At 46.0% G+C, this 19336-nt stretch overlaps 1 protein-coding gene across 1 annotated transcript in view; it reads right to left on the bottom strand.

The window, feature by feature from the left end:
- CNTNAP2 (contactin associated protein 2) overlaps positions 1–19336 on the bottom strand; it is a 1010375-nt gene that overhangs the window by 157614 nt on the left and 833425 nt on the right. The gene's annotated exons all lie outside the window — the stretch shown is intronic.

The raw sequence follows: 19336 nt of genomic DNA, 5'->3' as shown, positions 1-19336 counted from the left end.
CTTTATCACTACCCTAAGGAGTCTCAAAGTGGCTCACATTCTCCTTTCCCTTCCTCGCCCACAACAAACACTCTGTGTGGTGAGTGGGGCTGAGAGACTTCAGAGAAGTGTGACTGGCCCAAGGTCACCCAGCAGCTGCATGTGGAGGAGCGGGGAAGCGAACCCGGTTCACCAGATTACGAGTCCACCACTTTTAACCACTACACCACACTGCTCCCTAAAAGTGTTTAGGAATTATGCAAACTGGGAAACAAACCAGAGCCAGGCATTTGTTGCCTTCTCTTTGTGTGAAGAAGGTGGTTTGCATAGATTATCTGGATCCAGGGGGCAATCTGGAAGCAAACAGGTATTGACCGCAGCTCAGACAAAGAGTGCAGGGCAGAGTTGGAAACTTTAAAGCATCCTTCTCCAATCTGGTACCTTTTCCAGATGTTTGGACTCCAACTTCCATCCGCCTCGACCAGCATGGCCAATGGTCAGGGATAATCAGAGCTGAAGTCAAAAACACCTGGAGATCTGCTCTGCACTTTAAAGGTCCCAGTGAGAGCCTCTTCATCCCTTGGGCCGTCTGATCCCTGCAAAATTGGCAAGAAGCTGCTCAGGCACAAAGCAGCAGGGGACGGAGTGCACAGGATCCACACCATACCTTTAAAGCACAGGACTCGCCCCAAAGAATCCTGGGAACTGAAATCCCCACCCCAGCTGTACTTTGAATGCCTGGTGCAGATCTGCTCTCAGTTCCAGACCTATGCTTATATTTGCCTGTGGGTAGATTGTAGTTAGCTGTTGTAATTTGAATTAATGATGCATTGAGCTTTTATTTCCATGCACCAGAGCACAATTTAGCTCTGAAGCTTATTTTTGATGTGCCGAGGTGCGCAGAGAAGTGTGAAGCTGATATCATTTTACATTTGCTAGTTTTCACTTTCAAAGAGTGTGTTTAAGGTAAAAAATTATCATATCTGCAATGTATGGCTTCAAAAATGAAACTTCAGACAGATCTATAGGAAATAAAACAGGAGATGCAAAATATCCTGGCTATCAGACACTTGATTAAAATGTCTTTTTCATGGAAGTAAACACCATTTCTCTGAGCTCGCAGAACAAGCTTGTTGCATGGATGGATTGCTTCATTTTCATTACAGGGACCTTGTCTACCTATGTTCAGTATTCCACAGCTATTCTCAGACAAGTAGTGCAATGAAAGTAGTGCTTCTTGCAGGATTAGCAAGCTGTAAGAAAGCAGCAGGAATGGTATCTGTCACCTCAGGGAAAGAAAGGATTCTTGACAGCTTCATTAGGCTGTCGGGAAGATTCACTTTTGGACCCTGAATCTGAAAATCTCCCGCCATGTGGATGATTCCTTCCTCAGTGAGACACATATTCCCTTTGCAACACCACTAACTGAGGCTGGCTTGTTATATTTTTCTTGGCTATCAGAGCCCCAGCAGTGAGATTAGATGCCCTTGCATGCTGTGGTCTAGTGATTGTGACATTGGACTTGGGAGAAGGACGACCAAGCTCAACCAAGCTCAATCAAGCATGCCACCGTCTCTTAGCGCCACAGCTAGAAGGAGTAAATAGGTGAAAGTGTTTGCTTTAGGAACACTGGAAGTGGCCTTCTGTGGAGTCAAGGCTATTGAACCCCCTTGCTCACTCACTCATTCCCAACCTGATGCCCCCAGCCAGGGATGATGGGAGTTGCAGCCCAAGGACTCTGGGTGGCACCAGGTCACAAAAGGCGGATTTATTCCTTGCAGAATAAATGCAGAATTGGCTAAGCTAACAGATAAACTATGAGAGAAGAACAAAAAGGACTTCAAAAGTGTCTGGGAACCATTTATACTTTATTTGCAGAAAGAAGAAGAAGAATTTGGATTTGATATCCCGCTTTATCGCTACCCTAAGGAGTCTCAAAGCAGCTAACATTCTCCTTTCCCTTCCTCCCCCACAAGAAACACTCTGTGAGGTGAGTGGGGCTGAGAGACTTCAGAGAAGTATGACTGGCCCAAGAGCAGCTGCATATGAAGGAGCGGAGACGCGAACCCGGTTCCCCAGATTACGAGTCCACCGCTCTTAACCACTACACCACACTGGCTCAGAAACAACAGAATGGACCGGATTCACTGGCAGGATTTGAATAAATGTTCACAATTTCATTTGAGTAACAGATATTTCAGAGAAATGATAAGGGATTTTATTTTTGTGTAGGAAAAGCAGGATACAATAAATAAAACTAAATACAGTGGTGCCTCGCAAGACGAAAAGAATCCGTTCCGCGATTCTCTTTGTCTAGCGTTTTTTTCGTCTTGCAAAGCAAGCCCATTGACAGCTTAGCGGATTAGCGCTATTAGTGGTCTAGTGGCTTTTAGCGATCAGCTGTTAAGCAGCTTATCAGCGGAACAGCTGATAAGCGGCTTAGCGGCTTAGGAAAGGGGGGGGAGCAAAAAAACCCCGCGGGAACTCGCAAGATTTTTTCGTCTTGCGAAGCAACCCCATAGAGAAATTCGTTTAGCGAAGCGCCTCCAAAACGGAAAACCCTTTTGTCTAGCGAGTTTTCCGTCTTGCGAGGCGTTCGTCTTGCAGGGCACCACTGTAACTCAGCAGAGGGGGAGTTGAGGGAAGTCCAGAGGATGGGAGGGAGAATAATTGTAAATAACATGATGAATGAGATTTGTATCATTATTTGTTATAAAATTCAATAAATATTCATGTACAAAAAAGGTGTTTTTTTTTTTTTTTAAAGGCGGATTTAGCCCAATATTGGTCTCCAGGCTTTCAGCCCTCTACGGAGTTGCTGGGGATGGAACATGGGATATTTTACATCAAAAGCACGTGCTGTACCCACTGAGTTATGCCCTTTCCCTCTCGGTTGCATATATCAGTGAGAAATAAGTTAATTCAGTGGAATTTGCTTCCCTATATTGGGCACAATTCAAGGAAGGTTGCAGGGGAAGATGGCACTGCTGCAGCTTGAGCATAATAGTATTACACACTAAATACTGTGGCTCACAGAAGCTTGTTCTCAGTGAGGTCAGAATGCTCTCCTGCTTTGGTATTTGTTGAGGCAACATGACTGCAAGAGCAGTTGGAGGGACATTTGGGGGAGAGGAGAATGAGCAGAGCCTGTTTCTTCTCTTAGAGCCTGGCCTGGGGGAGAAAGAGTGGATTAAAAATGGGTGGGGCATTTGCAAGGGAGAATCAGCAAAGGATTAAGCACCTAGCTCCTCCTCACCATTTCTGGGCTGCAGGCAAATTTCTGCCATTGGTCCCTTCCAACTCCACAATTCTATGATTCTATAATTCAATGATGATCTTTGTGGGTTTATTTTGGGGTGCTTACTTGGACCTGCAGGCCAGGCACGTTCAGCCTAGCTGTTGATCTTCTTTGGAGGACTCTGGGAACCTTTTGCAATGCACAGGGGTTACTGGGTTGTGGCTTGATATATGAAGATTCAGGACAAATGAAAGTCCCTTTTCACACAGTGCGTAATTAAACTATGGAAATTGCTCCCCAAAGAGGTTGTGGTGGCCACCAACTTGGATGTCTTTAAAGGATTATTAGACAAATCCACAGAGGATAAGGCTATATTCTGCCTCCCCCACTGGAGGCAGGACACCTCTGAATGCCAGATTTTGGGAATCCCAGGTGGAGAGGGTGCTGCTGCCCTCCGTTGGTCCTTGCAGGGTTCCCATAGGCACCTGGTTGGCCACTGTGAGAACAGAGGGCAAGCCTAGATGGGCATTTGACCTGATCCATATTCATCTTATATTCTTATGAAGTGTTTCTCAAAAGTAAGAAATCAGGGCGCATGACACCTTGGGGCTTATCTTGGGTTTCTTCTGTAGCACCAGAATGTATGGGAAATGTGTTGGCAGTGACAAACCTTTTCTTTCTATTTCTGCATAGCTACAGCTGAGGGTAATGCATATTCCTTCATTCCATTTCCCATATGTGCAAATCAAAGCTGCAGGTTAGAATCCCCGTGTCACCCATAAGGCATACATTTGGTTCCCTCCCTTTTATTTCATGTTCTTCAGTGTTTACGATGGAAACGTGTGCCTGTGCAGTCAGGAGGAAGAGGGGGCAGAACCTGAGTAGTCTGCCTTAGGCGACAAAATGTCTTGGGCGAAGCCCTGAACATCCCACTGCGCTTTGAATTGCAACCCTGTAGGGCACGGCCTGGTGTGCTGCTTAGTGAGCATTTCCAAGAACAAGAAATGTAAAAACCAGCCCTGAGGCAAGATTTCCAGCTAGACTGATAAGGCCTACTGAAACTAAAATCAAACACACGTGTATTGGGCCTTCGAAGGCCTAGGGGGCGGGCGGGCTGCGTCCTTTGCAGCACAGATTAAGTCCTCCCATTGCTTTTTCTATCACTGGAATGTTACCATGTGATAGTAGCAACAGGCAGACCTTGAGCCACACTGAAGAGCCTCCACAAAGCTTGCAGAAATGAAGCAATTACATCTTGATCCACAGCAGCACCTCAAGCCCTGAGCATTTGGTTATGTCTGGGTGCTCTTTCCCCCTCCCTTCCCAGCACACCTTATTCACTTCCAGTGCCGCCTGGGATCTTGGCTTCTTCCAATGCAGGCAGAGTAGGCTGCTTGCCAAGGACAACTGGGCCAGTGCCCCCCAAGCCCACAGTGCTTACCCAAAGCTCCCCCCCCCCACTCCTATGCTATAACCATTCACTCTATGCTCTTCCTCCGCCTTCTTGGTGTTTGCATCACTATGGTAGGCTTGCCATACAACTAGAATCCTGCAGTCGGCAGCAGTGTCCGGGCGGAAATTGGCAAAAATGTCCAGGATAATCCAGTTGTTTGGCAGCCCCTGTCAACATTGCTGTTTCCCCATAAAAATAGCTCAAAAACAGCTTTTTTAGCTCAACGACTTTGCCCCCCCCCCAAGCTCAAGAACTTTGCAAAAAAAAAAAAAAAAAAAAAAAAGCCCAATAGCTTTTCTGACTGGATTTTCACTGTTTGAAATATGGCAGCCCTACCCTATGGCATGCCCTCTATAGCTCTGGAGGAAAAAGAATCCACCAACTCCTATTGAAAAAGAATAGCCTTTGAAGAGGGCAGCAAAGCCCTTCAGGACTCTGTTTCTCCTCCTTGCCTTGTGATTAGTAACATCAAGCAAATCAATACAAGCTATTTGCATGAAGAAGGACATTTCTGACTTGTGCCCACAGCCAATCCGCTTCAAGCGCTGTGAATGCTGACTTCATAAGCAGCAGCAGTGACCATATCCTTGCAGAATGCTCTCAGAACCAGGCAATCAGGGTAAGCTTGCTGCATTTTAAGATTGCACCATCCACCCCCTGCCAAAAAAAGCACTGTGATTGGAGTCTTGGGTGAAATTCTAGCCCCGGATTGGAAGCTAGAGCTCTCAGTCAGCAAAGTCTATTCCACCTCCTTCCCTTTGCATTCCGCTTATATGTAATTAATAATGGCAACACTTTGGAGAAAGCCCATCTGGCTTCAGAGAGGCTGCTTTTTAGTTCTGGGTTGGATAAATCACTACAACCTGATTTGGGTCCACCCAACCTGTGTTGCAACATTTTGTAGTTGTCTTGACCCAATCCAAATTCAGCACAGATTGTTGAAAAATGGCCCAATTTGATTTGGGATTTGGACAAATCAGTCCCACACCCCTGTCAGCCATCACCAAATCCTGGTAATCACAGTTTCTTGTTTGAGTTGGATATAAAGGAAACCATTTCATTAATCCACATGGCATTTAATTGCAGTGTGTTGAGACAGGAGCATAGTAGGGCAGCATTAAGCCAATATATGTACATTCAAACTGGGCTGCCTGTCTGAGCAAGCAGGTCACATGGAGTTTTTGCATGGCTTGCTGGGTACAGACCCCTCATAAAATTCCTCCAGAGTGCTTTAGCTCATCTTGGTAGATAGTTGGGTGATATGGAAGAACAAAGAAGCTTCAGCAACTTCTGTGGCGCTCACACAAAGAGATCAGTTTTTTCCAAAGTATTTCTAAAGCTATGGCAAAGGAATACAGGAGACCTAAAAGACCTAGTATAGCATTGTGGATGATTGATAAAATAAACACAACAACACAGCCATGTGCAAAGTTAACCTTGCAAACTGGAGCAGGGAATAGAAACGGTTGCAGAAACCTTTCTCTGCCATCTGTTTCCCCATGAAACTTCCATTGAAAAGCTGTTTCACCCCGTCCCCAAGCAGGCCTCAAAACTCTGCTGTTTGTGTTAGTAATCACACCTAAGTCATACCTCATCAGTATAATTAATCTTTGCATATGGTGACGGTGCAACACTCCTACAGAGAAGCCAGGAAATATTACCTTCAGGAAGAGAGTCATTTACCACATCAAACTCATCTCTATGTGGGAGTAAGTCATTCCTATAAAACTTTTGCAACTTTCTCCGTTTGTGTTCATGCTTTCATATCTCATTTTTTCCTCCAAAGATTGCCACACTGGCAACATCTTGGTGGAAAAACCTAAACTGGGAGGCAAAGCAAGCACCCCGCTGCCCTGCTCCAAATTTCTCCCTCACAAAGCTGCTCTTCCGAAGGAAAAGCAGCCTTTGTCACTTGCAAATTTTGCCCTGGGTATTCTATACTTAACACTGACAGTAGGGGAGAATGGTGGCAATGAGGGTGAGGGGAGAGAAATGGACTTCATCCATTTGCTTTAACAATGGAGTGTCAAAGATTTTATATTTGACAAAGGAAAATAGATTTTGGCCGAAGTTATTGCAAGCAGGAGAAAGAGGGAAGGATAAACATTGTTCTGTGCAACCTACATGATTTCACATTGAAATGAAGGGCAGTAAACGAAATAGATTTCAGAAGGGGAAAGAGAACTTGAGCTGAAATCAGCCTGAGCACGGAACCAATTGAGTAGGAAGTAGTGGAATCCATTGCACATAGAAAAGGCAACATCGGAACCAATAAAGCTTAAAGTCAGAGAACCAAGACCAAGCCATCTGTCAAGCAGCAACATTTGGAAGAATTACAGTCACAAGCATATTCTCTTACCAGAATGTACTTTAACCCTTAAAAAGGAGTTACGTCCTGACAGTTACGTCCAGTTGCAGACGACTCTGGAGTTGCGGCGCTCATCTGGCTTTACAGGCTGAGGGAGCCGGTGTTTGTCCGCAGACATGTGGCCAGCATGACTAAGCTGCTTCTGGCCAACCAGAGGAGTGCACGGAAATGCCGTTTACCTTCCCACCGGAGCAGTACCTATTCATCTACTCACACTTTTTGGCCTGCTTTCGAACTGCTAGGTGGGCAGGAGCTGGGACCGAGTAACGGGAGCTCACCCCGTCTCAGGGAAGGAGCCTTCAAGAGGCTCTGTGGTTTAGAACACAGCGCCACCCACGTCCCTGTACTTTAACCCTTAAGTTCCTGTAATTTATTTACCGTATTGGCCCAAATATAAGCCATACATTCTCCCCCAAAATTGGGCCATGAAAAGTTAAAGTGTGGCTTATATTTGTGACTCTATGCCCCCCCGGAAGCAGCCTGGGAGTGCAGGGTGACGGCGTGCAGCCCACCCACCACTCCCAAGCCTCCCCCAGTGCTGGCTTGGTGGGGGGGGGGGGAGTGCTGGGAGGCAGTAGTGCCAGGAGGCAGGTGCACAGTGCGCTCAAAACTGAGTGCCGGCGCTGGCTTGGGGAGCAGGGCGCTGAGCACCGGCACAGGGCTGTAGTACCAGGTGGGCCGTACTCGCAAATAAGCCTTGAATTTTAAACGTGCGTCTTATTTGTGGGTGCGGCTTATATTTGGGCCAATACGGTAGTCATTTTCCGCCCGGAAGTTTACTTGGACAATTACGAAAGCTCTTATGTAATATGCAATACAGGTAACTAATAAATAGCTAAAACGCACAGAGTAGAACTCACACAGAAATTGCAAGATTCCTTTAAGGCAACTGGAACTGTTGTGACGTGGGGTTTGTGATTTCAGCTCTCTTGACATAATATGCTGGAGACAGTTCTCTAGTAACACTTCTTTATTAAAAGCAACAAGACTAAAACCTGAGGAGGGGAGAGCTACATTTATAGGGACAGGGAACTAGCTAGAAGGGATACATTTTGGAGGGAACAATATCAGGCAATCACAGTCCTGCCTTTTGGAGGAAACCAATAAGACAGAGGATCCAAATACAGCAGCTTAAATGAACCAATAGTAGCTGTACCCTCTGGAACCAAAAGGCAGTTACTTTACCCTAATTCAATTACAGACAATAATAATACAGATATAAAATCCTTTGACTCAATACACAACACCCCTCCCCCCCTTGTGAGCACAGCAGACGTAATCTCTCAGGTACTGTGGGGTCCTACAACTTCTACTTGATCTCCTGACAACAGGTGTTGCCGGTTCTGGATTGGGTGTCACCTGTGGTAGGGGGGCTGCTATAGGGGTTTCGTCAGGAACAGATGGAGTCCCAGACATCTCAGGGTCCCCTACCTGTACCTCGTCATCCTGAGGACTAGCAGACCCTGGTTCATTTGCTGAAGCCCCTGGTGATTGCACCTCTGGGCCATTTTCACTCTGGTCTTGCAGCTCTGCGTCGTTAGCCAGGGATGAATTATCAGACTCCTCCCTGCTGAGCGCCCGGCGCCTCAGCTGATCTATATGTCTCTTCCAAACTTGCCCATTTTCCAAGGTCACATAATAGGACACAGGTCCACTAGCCCGGGTGACCACACCAGCCACCCACCGCGAACCTCGTGAATAGTTCCTCACCCAGACCAGATCTTCAGGGGCAAAATACCTTGTTGTGTCAGTCTCAGCCTGGGGGTTTGCTCTTGAATTACGGTTTGGCATTTTATCCGGGTGGACATAATCCAACACCGTTACCAATCTTCTACCCAAGAGCAGCTCAGCTGGCGACTTGCCCGTCGCAGTACACGGCGTCGCATGCTGCAAAAATAACATTCGTGCGATGCGAGCTGACCAGTTACCCTCCATTAAGCGCGCAATGGATTCTTTGGCTGTTCTTACCATGCGCTCCGCCTGCCCATTGAAGGATGGGTGAAAGGGCGCGGATGTGACCCCCCTTATGAAGTTATCAGCCAAGAATGCCCTGAATTCCTGGGATACAAAAGCTGCCCCATTATCTGATACAATGGTCTCAGGTAACCCATGGGTTGCAAACAGCTGCCTCAACACCTTGATTACGGCAGCTGATGCCATGCTAGGGACCATCGCCACTTCTAACCATTTGGAATATGCATCGACGATAACCAAAAAGACCTTCCCCTGGAATGGCCCAGCAAAATCTAAGTGCAGCCGGCTCCAGGGAGATCTGGACTGCTCCCACCAGTGAACTGGTGCTCTGGCCACTTCTGGCCGCACCTCTTGGCATGCCTTGCATGTTCGTACCCATTGTTCTATGTTCTGGTCCATTCCAGGCCACCACACATAACATCGGGCTAGCGACTTCATCCTGACCATTCCCGGGTGTCCCATGTGAAGCGTCTCAAGAACCCTGTTTCTCAGTGGTGCTGGGATGATCACCCTATCTCCCCACAGGAGACAACCCTTATGCATGGATAACTCGTGCTGCCTTGTCGCATAAGGCCTGAATTTGTCTTCATGCGGACCACCTGGCCACCCCCTCCCCACCCAAGTGAGCACACGGGAGAGAACAGCATCTTTCTTCGTTTTCTCAGCAATATCAGTAGCCGTTACAGGAGCCCCCGGAAGTGTTTCCAGCATCATTATGTGCTCCGCTGGAGCAGGATCCTCATTGCTCCCGCCAGGAAGGGGCAATCGACTCAGCGCATCAGCGTGGCACAACCGTTTCCCCGGCACATGGGTCAAGGTGTACTGGAACCCGTTCAGGAATATAGACCAACACAACATTCTGGGGGAGAGAATTTGTGGCGTTTGTTTGTTCGGGTTGAACAACCCCAACAGTGGTTTGTGGTCCATTTCAATGGAGAAATGGCGACCGTACACATAATCATGGAACTTTTTGATTCCTGCCACAATTGCAAGCGCCTCTTTGTCAATTTGAGCATAGTTGCGCTCCGTGGGCGACAACGTACGGGAATAGAAAGAGATGGGCTTTTCCGACCCATCCGGTTCCCTATGACTCAGCACCGCCCCCAGGCCGTATTGAGAGGCATCACATGCCAGGACCAGCGGCTTCGATTCATCATAATGAGCAAGGACGCTCTTGCTACTCAGCATTCCTCGCAAGGAGTCAAAAGCCTTCTGCTGCTCCTGCCCCCATCGCCACACATTCTTTTTCTGCAACAGTCTATGTAATGGTTCAGCTACCGAAGCTTTCTGGGGTAAGAACGAATGATAAAAGTTAATAAGTCCCAGGAATGACTGCAACTCCGTCTTGTTCTGTGGTCGTGGTGCCTCGATGATGGCCTTAACCTTAGCATCTGTGGGGTGGATGCCTGATGCATCAATTTTAAACCCCAAGAATTCCACAGTTGGCACCCCAAAACTGCATTTTTCCTTTTTTAGTTGCAACCCCGCCTCCTTGAACTTGAGCAACACTGCACGGACACGCGCAACCAGTTCCTGTGGGTCTTTTCCAGCAATCAAAACGTCATCAAAAAATGGCAAGACCCCCGGCAGACCTCTTAACAGGCGTTCCATGAGCCCTTGAAAAATCCCTGGGGCCACACAAACTCCAAATTGTAATCTGTTAACTCTGAACGCCCCTTTATGTGTGACAATAGTCTGTGCTTCCGCTGATTGTGGGGTTACTGGCAGCTGTTGGTAAGCTTGTGCTAGGTCAATTTTGGCGAACACCTTGCCCCCAGCCAGTTTAGCCAACAGATGTGATACGACTGGAATGGGGTATGAGTTTCCCCTGAGTGCCTTATTGATAGTACATTTGTAATCAGCACAGATCCTGACTTCCCCATTTGCTTTAAGGGGCGTGACGATTGGAGTCTCCCACTTAGCGGAGTCCATGGGTGAGAGAACTCCCTGCTTGACCAATTTATCCAGCTCTGCTTCAATCTTGGGTTGCAGTGCAAATGGCACTCACCTTGGTTTGAGTCGGATTGGGGCCACCCCAGGGTCCAATTCGAAGTCAACTGGGGGCCCTTTATAACAACCCAGTTTTCCATTAAAGAGACCAGCAAATTCTTTGCATAATGCCTCGCTCATCTCAGGGCAGGTCTGGATTGAATTAAGCCCTGATATACTCAGTCCCAGGGCGGGGAACCAGTCAGTGCCCAGGAGACTGGGGCGACTGCCCTTCGCAATCACCAGTTTGAGTACCACCTGTTTGTCCCGGAACTGTACTCTCACGGCACACATTCCCATGACATGGATGCGGCCCGCTGAGTATGACTGCAAAGTTGCTGGGAAGGGCTCCAGAGGGGGCAACTTACCCCTGGGGAAGAATGTCCTCACGGTCTGGTCCGACACGATAGTGAATCCAGATCCGGAGTCCAACTCCATGTCGCACAGCTGACCCTCAATCTTCACCTTGACGTGTGCCTTGCCTTGCGCTGGAAACTGCACGACCCTCCCGTTGATCTCCGTTACGTAGTGGCAGTCCTTTAGAACATGGTTTGCTGTGGGCGATCTGCGATGCTCCAGTCTAGGTGCTCCTGTCGCTCCCAACGCCGCCGATCTACAGACCCTGGCGATGTGACCTGTCTTTCCGCACGTCCGACACATAGCATCCCGGAAACGACAACTCTTCCGCTCATGGTTTCCGCCACAACCAGGGCACCTGCCTCGGTGATCTTTGTGCACTGTGCAGGCCTGACGCACTGACTCGACCCCACGGACTGGGCTCTGGCTCGGAGTAGCCTCTAGCTCGTCCATGGCATGCGCAACTTCTATCTGTGGCTTAGGGGCCCTGCGACTGGCATCAAGCTCCTCTCTTTCATAATTCTCCGTGGCGGTGGCCTCCTTCAAGGCTGAAGCAAGGGTAACCTCTTCTCTAGCCACGATGCGTCTTCTGGCTTTCTTGCTGCTCAGACCACCGACAAACCGATCCAGGAGAGTCTCTTCCAGATCTTGGAAGTCGCAGTGCTGAGCGAGCTTCTGCAGTTCAGCTAGAAATGCAGATACAGACTCCCCAGCACGCTGCTGCCTCTTATGAAACTCCATCCGCCGGGCCATCTTGGTCTCAGTAGGCGCTAAATGGCTTGTTAGGCAGGCAAGAATATCTTTGAGAGATGTCTCACTTAGCTTCGCTGGGGCAAGCAATGCCATGGCCAGCTTGAAGGTCTCAGGCCCACAGTAGCTCAGGAATGTGGCCCTTCTTTTGCTGGCATCGGTGATCCCTTGAGCCACTGCGAAGAACTCGAAGCGTTCGACGTAGTCTTCCCACGTGTGGGGCTCTGATGGCTGGAAGGGCTCCAATACCCTTGGACTCTCCATTGTCCTGTGGGCAGGGTCGTCTTCTCAGCTGGCCAGTGAGTCTTGTTCTTAGCTACAATCCAGACTCTGAGGCAGGGCTGCGTTTAACCGCTCCTCAGCATTCCGGATCCCATCCTCGTCGCCAGTTGTAGTGACGTGGGGTTTGTGATTTCAGCTCTCTTGACATAATATGCTGGAGACAGTTCTCTAGTAACACTTCTTTATTAATAGCAACAAGACTAAAACCTGAGGAGGGGAGAGCTACATTTATAGGGACAGGGAACAAGCTAGAAGGGATACATTTTGGAGGGAACAATATCAGGCAATCACAGTCCTGCCTTTTGGAGGAAACCAATAAGACAGAGGATCCAAATACAGCAGCTTAAATGAACCAATAGTAGCTGTACCCTCTGGAACCAAAAGGCAGTTACTTTACCCTAATTCAATTACAGACAATAATAATACAGATATAAAATCCTTTGACTCAATACACAACAGGAACAAACCAAAATGTAGATAAAATATCTCTGACTGTATAAACATTCAACTGGGCCTCTCAGCTCAGCAGACAAGATCAATGCATGTTAAAAAGATTTATAACCTTTCTACCTAACATAGTTTCATTGTTCACAATTAAATGAATAGAAGGCACAGACTCTTTTCACATCAGCATGTGTTAAACCATTACCCTAGCCTAGACAAAGGGGGGGGGGGGCAGGAGCTGCCCCCTTAATAAACGAAAGACAGAAAGGGCCAGATTTCAGCAGCAATGTACAGCAGATCTTAGCTTCAATCCCTAGCAGCTCTGCCTTAGAGACAAGGCTCCTGGGCATCAGGGTAAGGAAAGAGCTCTGCTAAGGCAGAGATGACCAACATGTGGTCCTCCAGATGTTCTGGCCTACAACGCCCCCCCCCCCCCGTCCCAGACAGTGTGGCCAATGATCAGGAATGATGGGAGAGCACATGGCATCTCCACATCGGTTCCCTCTGGCATGAGGCGCTGGAGGGATGATGATGTCAGTTAAGCAATGATTTGATATGACACAGCTGTAGATGAGAGACTGTTCGTTTCTTTCTCATTGCTTTTATATTGTAATAGATCTATGATGCTAAATGTTTAGGTTTAGTAAATATTAGGATTTCATTAGAACTTGTATAAGACAGTCTGTATGTATATTAGAAGGGGGTTATGTAACAGGTTTGAGGTGTTTAATTAGCGTTTATGTGTAAAGACTGTGTATCAGACCTTGAGAATGGAATCAAGAGTCATCAGCAATTAGCATGTGAAGAGTTAATTAGCCAAGGTAAATGTCCTAAGTGTGTACCAGCTTTTAATCCTAGTCAGGAGGTGAAGAAGGAACCACACTTGTGTGTGTCCTGGAGATGAAGAAGATAGGTTGCAGAGCAAAAAGGATGTTGGTGATGCTGCCACGGATAAGCTTTGGGTGGCTGCTGCTGCTGCTGCTGTGTGCCCTTACATTGAAGGCTTAAGGTTGTTTACATGTGTAAAGTAAACCAAATATCATTAAGACACTAGCCCCCATTGTGACTAATTTCCCCAAAGGAACACAGACCCCCTGAAACCCCCCTGGAATCTTGCTACCATTCGGCAGACAGTCGGGGTGACGTCCAACTTTTGTAACAATATAAACAACTCCACCTTTACTCACAGGGAGAAGATGGGTAACACTATAAAATAAAAACTTAATTTTAAAAACAGTTTGATAACGATAAATACAACAAAGAAGACCCCAGAGGAGGAAGCCTCAGAGCCATAGCTGTTAACTTTCCCCTTTTTCTAAGGGACATTCCCTTATTTTGAATAGGATCCCTCACAAGAAAAGGGAAAAGTTGACACTGAGGAGGTCAAAGCTTGGGAAGAGGGACTGGGTGCCGAAGGAGCAACAGGGTTTTGTGAGCCGGGAGAGCCTGTGACAGGGAGCAGTTCAGACTCTGAGGTTGAAGCAGAAGAGGGGTCAAGAGGCTGCTGAAGAAGCCAGGGAGACTCCCCCCCCTGCTGCGACAAGCTCCCCCCCCCCCCGTTCTCTGAGAATGTGCAGAGTAATGAGAAGAGCAGGCCAGAGGTGCACAGATGCAGTCTGAGACTGTGTGGGAAACTTCCAGGAGAGGAGGAGCCCTGGAAAGGGTGGAGGGCAGGGACCTTCAGCCCTGGAAACTTCTCCATAGGGGCAAGACCTGCTGGGAAGGGTTGCTGAGTTGCATGCTGCTTCCTTGAATAAAGAGTTACGGTAACTTTTTTCGTGCTGACCTGCGTCTGACTCCATCCCTGACAGAAGACATAAACACAGAGGGTTGTATTCAAAGTAGCACTGAGTCAGTGCAAAGATTTCCGCTTGCACATCAGACTCCCCCCTTCTCTAGCTTTGTCCCCCTAAATCTGTACTAGGGATTCCCTCAAACCTTTGGAACAGATGTGGGGAAGGCACTGGGGGGGGTGCAGGGGGAAGAAACTGGGGAAAGTCCTCTTGCACAAGTGGAAATCCTTGCACTGGCTACCACCCTAAAAGAGCGATGGAAACAAATAAACCTACTTTAATTGCAGCATTGAAAATGGCTTTTAAAAATGAGCAACCACCTCTGGCCCCCAAGCTCTTCTAAAAGGGAAGGTTTTGATGTCTAAAGAAGCCAGCAGAGAGGAAGAGGGCTGAACCTCCCTTCATGTGTGTGAGGGGAGCATTCTGGAGTCTGAGAATAGTCACTCCAAACGTGGTCTTCCTAGTCCCAACTATGGGCATTACAGGATGGCCTCTGACAATATCAACAGGCAGGCAGGTTCCTGCAGAAGATGCTGGTCCTTCAGATATCCTGGACCCATTGAACAACTTTAAAGATTATCTCCAGCACTTTGCATTCTGTCCAGAAACAAATGGAAAGCAAGTGTACCTGCTTCAATTAGGAAACAACATGATTCTTATATGTAAACTGTCTTGACGACTAGCTTGCAGCATTCTGGACCAATTTTAGTTTCTGAGCACTCTTCAAAGGCAACTCTATCCAGAGCAGTAATCCAGAGATGATGTAATGAATCGAGTCTAAAACCTCTAATAATCGTTGGCACAGCAGCTGAAGAAGGCATTCCCTTGCCCAGATGGGGGATATGCCAGATTGAGCTCTTTGGAGAAAAGGTGGGATATAAATGTAACAATATTTTATTATTATTTATTATTGTGTTTTAGAAGACTGGGGGGGGGGGCGTTTCGCATGTGTGGTCAAAAAGTACCAAACAAGTACTCTTTCCCCCCACCTGGTACCCCTCTCCCTATGGTATGGTGGACACACATGGCAGAAAACCATGGCTTGAGAACACATTGTCGCTCCTCCCTCCTGTCTTCACTGTTGCCTGAAAGGTGAGGAGACGGAAAGCTTCCACTTTTCCCTTTTTAATAAACTGCAGTTTCTTGTTACATCCAAATTCAGGAAATTGTGGTTCATTTTGCTGTGGTTAGTTAACAAATTAGAATTTGAAGCCATTGTTTCTTTGAACTAACCACAGCTACAAACCAACCACAATTCGACTAAACTAGAAAACAGACAGGCCTTTTTCCTGATTATTGCTCTGCCAACTACCCAATTATTTATTTTTTGAAAAGTGAAAGGCTTCTGATCTTGGCAAGTTTTCACCAAGCTTACTGTTTTTCTGTTTATGTGTTTGATGTGCCTCCGAATGGCCTTCATGGTGAAAAGTGTGTGTGTTTTAATTGCACAATTCTTCATGAACACGAACCTAAAATGATTTTACTGAATACTTATTTCCTCTCTCAAAGGATCAGCTGAAGCACATGGATGACAAAAGAGAAAGACAACTATAGTGCAAGATTGTATTTATCCACTGTTTCAAAAACCTGTCACAAAGTCTCAGGAAATCAATGCTTCACATCACCACAAGAACTATTATACTCCGAGATTCTAATTACTCTTAGCAATTTAAACAATAAAAACTCCTAAAAAGGATGAAAGTCCATTCATTTTCAATTGTATCTAGGCTTTTCTACTTGAATGATTTTCCAAACGGAAAATCATCCTTACATCCTTACCTCCTTACCTCCCCAAAACAAAAAATTCTGATTCACAGGTTTTTAAAGCTCTAATGGTTTTTGAGTGTCTTGTTAAAATATGCACTGGATGGATTAGTCACAGGCATTCTGCTCTCTAGGCTGCGGCTAAAAGCCCCTCCAAATGTATCCTTTCTAAGCCTGCTCTTAGGCGAGACCTTTGTGCTGGACCAGCCCCTGGGAGTGCAGAGTTCGAATCCCCACTCAGCCCTGAAGCTCCCTGGGTGACCTTGGACCAGTCACCATCTCTTAGCTCATCCTACCTCACAGGGTTGTTGTCAGGATGAAATGGGGAGGAGGAGAACCATGCACTCCACCTTGAGTTCCTTGGAAGATAAACATGGTATGGAAATGTACCATGTGCGCCCAGATGCACACAGAAAGATTAGAGGATTTAAAAGGGTGTGAGGGATTTGCTTTTTTAAAGGAATCGTTTTTAGAAAATGGTTGGTCTCTTCTACATGATTAATGGATTTGGACTTAGAGGAATGTGGCATCTAGACTGGTCTTCACAGAATTACTCTTTTATAAAAGACGGTGTTAGTAAAAGGCAAAATATTCATTCTCAGCAATGATGAAACTCACAGGTGGAGAAAGCTTTCATTTCTGCCCATGTTTGTTATTGCAAAGGGCATCTTTGTATGAGTCTGGGCTTCACTGTCGCTGGGGGGCTGCTCTCTCCCTTGGTCCCTTTGTTCTTCAAGGCAGAGACACTTTACGGTTCACACAGCTGGTTCTTTCTTGTCTTTCTTTTTTGTTACATTTGCGCTTTTTAACAAAATCAATAAAATATTTAAAATGGTAAAACACAATGCTATAAGATCTTTCAGATTTGTTTTCTAGGCCACGATCCCTGCTGCTGATGTCCTGCACCACAGGCTGATTTTTTTACCTACATATTCAGCAGAAAATTATTATTTGAAAAACTGATAAAATCATGGAACATGTATTAGCAGCTGGTCCATTGAAAAGAAACTAGTAGAAACTGATTTTGAAGTACTAACTGCAGCCAGGATCTGCATTGTGACTGGGAAATATTGCTCTTATGTGCAAGTTTACTTACTATACTGAGGGGATTTGTTTGCTGAATTTTTGATTGATAAATTTCAAGGTGCATATAATCATTCATATTTTTTTCTTTATTGTGATCTGTTGTATTTCCTAAGAAGCTTAAGGATTTGGGTTTAAATTGTGTTATATATACATATACATATACATATACATATACATATACATATACATATACATATACATATACTTATTTTTGGAACCAGTTCACCTATGAGATTGTGTTACCCAACATGTGCCTGCTTGACAAATGGTCATTTAGTCTACTGTAACTTTAAAGTTCCAAAGCTAGTCATACAGAATCATACAAAACTCCTGAGCTCATAATTATCTTGTTCAGAATATTGCATTTTTACCCCATCTTTCCTCTTATGAGCTCAAGGTGGGATTTTAAACTAGGTCTCTGCAGAGTCAGTCTACTATTCCATCTGTTACACTCCCCTGGAATTAGGAACGGATGGATCAGCTTACTTTATTGTCACACAGGTAAAAAGCATTTTAAAATGTTCCCAGGAAGCAGCTGCACAACATAATGTGTAGACAGTTCCTGGGGCATTGCTCAGAAAAAAGATGGCTGATGATAAAGTTACCAGCTGCTCCAAGCAACTTTAAAATGTTTTCAAAAAAAGAAAGAAAAGCCAGCCTTCCAACCACCTTGTAAGTACAAGGAGACCACTGTTCACGCATCTTCAATGTGTGTGTGACCATGAATCCCACGATCGTGCATAGTGCTGAACCTAGAAGCACAAACAACCCATAAGTTGTTTGATCTTGCACAACGGCTCAGAGTATGATGGAATGCTTTAAACTGTCACCCTCTGGGGACTATTTAATGCATCACTAGACTAGCCTCTGAGTCAGCCTTATACTAGGAGCTGAGCACCTAGGCAGATCAAAAGCTAACCCAATAATGAGCATAAACTTGACATTTGTGTAAGTGTAACACTATAATATTTATGATATTTTTGAATGATCTTTGATGCCATTTTGTACATACAATGTAATAAGAGCATGGCATGTATCATTTAGCAATATATCTCAACTGTCCTGAAGAAGACATCTCGTCGATGGGAGTCCTTCATTTTCACAGTCTTAGCTAGAGGATTTATTCCATAGTTGAACTATTGAACTCTTAATCTCAGTTATATTGAACAACAATTTACAAGACTGCATACAGTGGTGCCTTGGTTTACGAACTTAATCTGTTCCGGAAGTCCGTTCTTAAACCAAGGCATGCTGCCCATAGCAGCGGGGGACTCAATTTACAAATGAAACACACTCAACAGGAAGCGAAACATGTTCTGCTTCCAAGGCAAAGTTCACAAACCAAAACATCTACTTCCAGGTTTGCAGCATTCTTAATCCAAGTTGTTCATAAACTAAGCTGTTCTTAAACTAAGGTACCACTGTATATATTTTTTTCAAGTTCTTTCTGACTGTACATATATACCTTGTGTGGACATTATTTTTAGTCATAATACCAATTGCATTGGGACATTCAGTGCATATTATACAGAATTGTGTTTGTTTTGATTGTACTATTGTCAGGCCAATGCCAGTATCAGTTTGTAGATTGTGTAGACAAATCTGCATGCCTACATTCTAACCTGCAATTGGGGTCCATGGAACTGAAATGAGTATATTTGCTCCAAATTATGAAGCAAACCAAAATCCTCTGACATCCCCAGCTAGTGCAAGGGCTTTATAGCACCTGGTGTGTTCACTTAGAACAGTGTTTTTCAGCCTGTGTGCCATGGCACCCTCGGGTGCCTTGAAGGATGATCAGGGGCGACACGAGCAACACTGGCCTCTGCCCCTCTTTCCTTCCCTCCCTCCTCTGATGC

This window comes from Podarcis erhardii (genome assembly GCF_964252035.2).
Source record: "Podarcis erhardii genome assembly, chromosome: 12".
Classification (NCBI taxonomy): domain Eukaryota; kingdom Metazoa; phylum Chordata; class Lepidosauria; order Squamata; family Lacertidae; genus Podarcis; species Podarcis erhardii.
This window is presented reverse-complemented; position numbering and strand designations above follow the sequence as displayed.